This window comes from Microtus ochrogaster, linkage group LG4 (genome assembly GCF_000317375.1).
Source record: "Microtus ochrogaster isolate Prairie Vole_2 linkage group LG4, MicOch1.0, whole genome shotgun sequence".
NCBI classification, from domain to species: Eukaryota; Metazoa; Chordata; class Mammalia; order Rodentia; family Cricetidae; genus Microtus; species Microtus ochrogaster.
Genome location: NC_022030.1, coordinates 24,048,456 through 24,053,257, shown reverse-complemented (window position 1 = coordinate 24,053,257; position 4,802 = coordinate 24,048,456). Strand labels below are relative to the sequence as shown.

General features: G+C 43.4%; 1 protein-coding gene across 1 annotated transcript in view; it reads right to left on the bottom strand.

The window, feature by feature from the left end:
- Positions 1-4,271, bottom strand: part of Tmem232 (transmembrane protein 232) — a 263,281-nt gene extending 259,010 nt beyond the window's left edge. Inside the window, exon 1 of the mRNA XM_005361332.3 lies at positions 4,242-4,271. The gene's annotated coding sequence lies outside the window, so the exon portion shown is untranslated. The remainder of the gene's footprint in view (positions 1-4,241) is intronic.
- Between the last annotated feature and the right edge of the window lie 531 nt (positions 4,272-4,802).

Here is a 4,802-nt window from a genome sequence, read left to right as displayed (position 1 = left end):
TGGACAGGTGTGTGTGTGTGTTGCTGTGTGTGTGGACAGGTGTGTGTGTGTGTTACTGTATGTGTGGACAGGTGTGTGTGTGTGTTGCTGTGTGTGTGGACAGGTGTGCGTGTGGATGTTGCTGTGTGTGTGGACAGGTGTGCATGTGGATGTTGCTGTCTGCCCTGTGCGTTAATGTCTGGAACAAAAGGAGAACAGAATTTGCTGTTCAAACAATGTGGCTTCATTATAACTTCTTCGATGTACTGACTCCAAATAAGAAATACTTAAAAGAAAATGAAGATCATTTTATTCATCAGAATTCCAAGGTGTCTTGGGAAAAGCAACTCTGGAAGAAGCAACTGCCACAGAGATAGTAACCCGTACAGGGCGGGGTACGGGGGTGTTCAGAGGACTTTGGTAGGGCAGGATGGAAAGGAAAACCAGAAGGAAAGAAATCAGGGTGAGGCAGAAATGCAGGATCATGTGAACTAAAATCTCTCCCCAAACACCTCCAAGTCCTTTAGGGAAAAAAATAGTTAACTCACAAAAAGTTTTTTATTACTTATTTAATCCATGTGACAGATTATTCCAAAATGTAGGGAGCTGAAACAATGATGATCACATGTTACTTGCATGGCTGCCCTGGGCTAGGAATGTCTTGGCAGCTTGAAGAGGCAGAGCTGGCTTGGGTTTCTCAAGAAGCTGGAGTCAAACAGCAGCCACAGCTTCAGCTGGATTTTGGTGGAGGATTTCAGACGTCACAGAACTGAGTAAAGCCACTACCAATGTGGTCCATTTGAAAGTAATGCTGGGGATAGTGACAGACTCTGTTCCTAAAGGGGAATCTCCTCTGTGCTGCTTGGGCACCTTCACCTTGCAGAGGCTGCTCTCCACACAGCAGAGAATCCTCCCAGCCAAATGGAAGCGTTTGTACACAGCCTCACAGGGTCTGTGTCACTCATTTATGGCCATCATCATTTATTGCTGCTATAATTCAGTGTGAGCTGTGACTACAAACCGATGGGAATACCAAGAGGCAAAGAACACTGGGACCCATCCTGAGGGCTGTTTACTACAGTTGTGTGGGACTTGTTACAGTTCTTGCTTTGGGCTTTGGTTTTGGTTTCTGATTTTGGTTTGGTTTGCTGTTGGTTGTGGGTTTTTGTTTTGTTTTGTTTCTGTGTGTGTATGTGTGTTATGTAAGTTAACAAATGTCGATGATTCAGACCCTATATTAATTCTGCTCGTACATTGTTGAATTCATTTTGTTCATATTTTATTTAGGGTTTTTAGGTCTATTTTCAAGAAATTTGGGTCAATAGTTTTCTATTTCATAATCCATATTTTAGCCACAAGTAAACTATTATGCCTGTTTGCCTAGTTCTCACCATGTACGTATTTCCTCCACTGCTGTGACAGACACATGGTCTTGGTCTGGAATCTCATTCTCCCTGTTTTATGGTCCTCGCTGTTCTTACACAGGCAATGACCTTGGCTCAGTGTTCTTGGCAAAACATTTCAATTTTCTTTGGCAACTAGAAGTTCTATCTAAACCTTTTTGTAAAGCATTTCTTTTACTTTTTGAGATCATGATGTAATTATATCATTTCCCCTCCCCTTCCCTCTCTCCAAACCCTCCCACATTACCCCTTCTTTCTTCCTGTTTCATCTGCCTCCCTGGATGACGGGAGAAGGATGGCAGAGAAGCCATCTACAGCCTGGAGATGACCAGGAGGATGAAGATGGCCATCAGGAAGGCAGGAGTGTAGGAAGCTGATACTCTGGGAAAGTACTGAGCACTCGGATACCTACACTTGTGTTGTTATTAAAAGGACAAACCCCTGTTTGGAGAAGCTACTGTAGTTAGGGGGAGAGGGTTGAGTGTCATCAAATACAACCCCAAGATGTTCCTGAAAACTCAGTTCAATCTGTTTCTTCAGGGAATCTTCTAGAATAATCAAGACTCTTCTGTGGTACTTCATAGCTTATAAAAGCTTTCACATATATTGGATTTACATTTTCACATCAACCAGGTGGCCAGAGTGCAGTTCCTCCGCCCTCTCATCTCTCTGGAGTTGACACGATCTAGCCCTATGTGTCAAGGGCACTACAGACCAATGACCTCCAGGCCTCTCCCTCCAGGCTGACTTCTCCAGAGATCTAGATTTATTTTTTCAGATTAATTCTGGACAACCATCTTGGAAGCAAATCCTTAGAAAGCTATACGCATTTTCTTCCTACTCTCAGACCCCAGACGCTGTTCTTAGCCTGGAATTTCTATTTACAATTCACAAACTAAGAATCTGAGTTATTCTCAAATCCCTGTTCCCTGAACTGATTGTTCCCCAAGCGGTAAGTTCTCAACTCCTACCCATTCTATGGGAAAAATCTATCACCACCTCACGGACACGGCTTGCATTTAAGGAGCTACTATTAAAAACATCTACCTGGTTTTCTAAAGACAAGCATTATAAAAAAAAATCAATGATTAGTTTTAGTTTTTCAAATAGTTACAGAGCCTCTACAAGATGCTAGATACCGTGGATTCAGGATCAGGGTTTCAGCAAACTGTCTGTCATGTTACAGCAGGAAACCGGCGGTCCTAACCAGTACACACGGATGTAGTAAGTGGGTTGATTACGTAACTGCTAAAATGCAATACAAAATAGTGGGGGTAAAAGAATTCATTAATGTGCTACAGTTGCCTTGAAAAGATTTGGGGGTGGGATTTACACTGAGTCAACAAGAAAAATTAAAGCAATGAACCCAGCCGTTATAGAAGAAGAAAAACAAGCTACAGTGTGAATAGTTTAAAATAGCAGTTCCCGAAAGTACAGTGTGGAATGTAACCTCTTATGCTAAAATCCATTCAAAACGCCGTGGGATTAAATCAGTTTGTGAAATGCTAATGAACAAATCTAAGTAGATTGCCACGCTGTAAGAGTTGAGGGTTTGTTAGTGTGTGCGCATGTACAATGAATCTCCTTGAATGGTGGACAACGGGATGCCAAATCCTCTCCAAATTTATTGGCAAGAAGAACATTTGAGAAGACAACTTCCTGGAATTCTATGATGACACATTTTGGAAAATGTTCAGTAGTTATCAGCAAAATGAAAACCCAGTGCTCACCTTGAAGCTAAAGAGTCAATCGAAACATGTCTGAGACATTGCCGGAATTGCAAGAGCTCCAGGAAAATGACCCGTGGCCTGGCAGATAATCTGCAATGTGGCATACATGTGCATTTTTTTTTTGTTTTTCAAAAGTTAATTTGTTATTAATCTCTGGACTACTTTTGTTTGGTTGATTTTTGGGGTTTTTTCTTTGTTTGGTTTGTTTTGATTTTTAAAGACAGGGTTTCTCTATGTAACCCTGGCTGTCCTGGAACTCTCTTTGTAGACCAGGGTGGCCTCGAACTCACAGAGATCTGCCTGCCTCTGCCTCCCAAGTGTTGGGATTAAAGGCTTGAGCTACCACCACCCGGTTCTCGACTACCTTTTAAAGCTTCGATTGAAACAAGCTTCAGAATACATGGCTTCAAAGGCAACTTCTGAGAACTTGGTCCTACAAAACTTAGAGCAAGCCTTTGGAAAGGTCTCCTGCACTTGGGGATACCAGAATTAAACTACAGGGTAATTTGACCAAAGGCCATGGAAAGGACAGCGGCTGCCAGATGGACTTGTGGTATAAGTGGAGGGATAATGGACTTCTGCCACACTCTGACCCAATCCGAGGCATGCTCCCTGACTGATAACTTTGACATTATTTTCAAGGTCTCTTGTTTTTTGTTGTTGTTGTTGGTGGTGGTGGTGTTTTAAATCTACTCTCTGTCCCTTACATGCACTAATCTTCGTGTTTGAATTTTCTCTTTGGAAATCCAAATGAGTATGGATACAAGCAGAAGGCAGGATGAGGGGGTGGGAAGGAGGGGGAGAAGGAAGGATTTGACTAACTGCTGGGAAACATGAAGACTGATAGGCACTAGGAAACACAGGATGCCCTAGAACAGTTACCAAGGTAACCCCACCTTCTTCACTCTTCCCCAAAAACACTGCTTCTATCAAACGACCTAGGGGTAACTGTAAACACAACTCGTACTTCTAAACCTGGAGTCCCCAAAGACTTCGAATAGCCAGGGTTTGGGATTCTGAAAGGTGACGTTCAGCGTATGTAAGTGGGTCTTTTGGGGTACTGCTTACCAATGGGCTGTGCAGGACCCTGAGTTCCCAAGTTAACAGCTAGGAGCTAGCAATTACTCACCCCTGCGATTGGGTTCCCGGGCACCTTGCTGGTTGCTAAGGACGCTATGCCCGCAGCCCTTGGAGCGTTGAACTTTGTCTCCTGAGAAGGGCTTAGCCAATCACAAGCCCCGTAAGTCAAATTCCACCAGCCCTTCCTCACCCCTCCCCCACCCCCAACTCACGTGTGTTTTGTTTCTAGACAAGAAATGCGAACAAACAAACAAAAAAGCCTTGGTTGGCTTTAGACACCCCCGTAAAGCACACAGCATTGATGCCACGTGGTTACTTGTGTACAACTGGCCAGCAGCTGCACAGTGGATCGGCAGCAGTTAGCACTTCCTCCATGTCTAAGACCCTCTCCGACAGAATGCTGCCTACAAATTTCTTTCTGCAGAAAATCAGGGGCCGGTCAGAGCTGCTTTTACCAAAGCAGCCAGGGTGTTTTGATACTTAATAACCACAAGGGGGCGTGTTTAAATTCAATGCCTAAAAAAAACGCCCTGTAAGATTATAATAATAGTATAATGCCAACTAAAGGAAGAGTGTCTGTTTTGACAAATGTTCACAACTGGAAGAATTA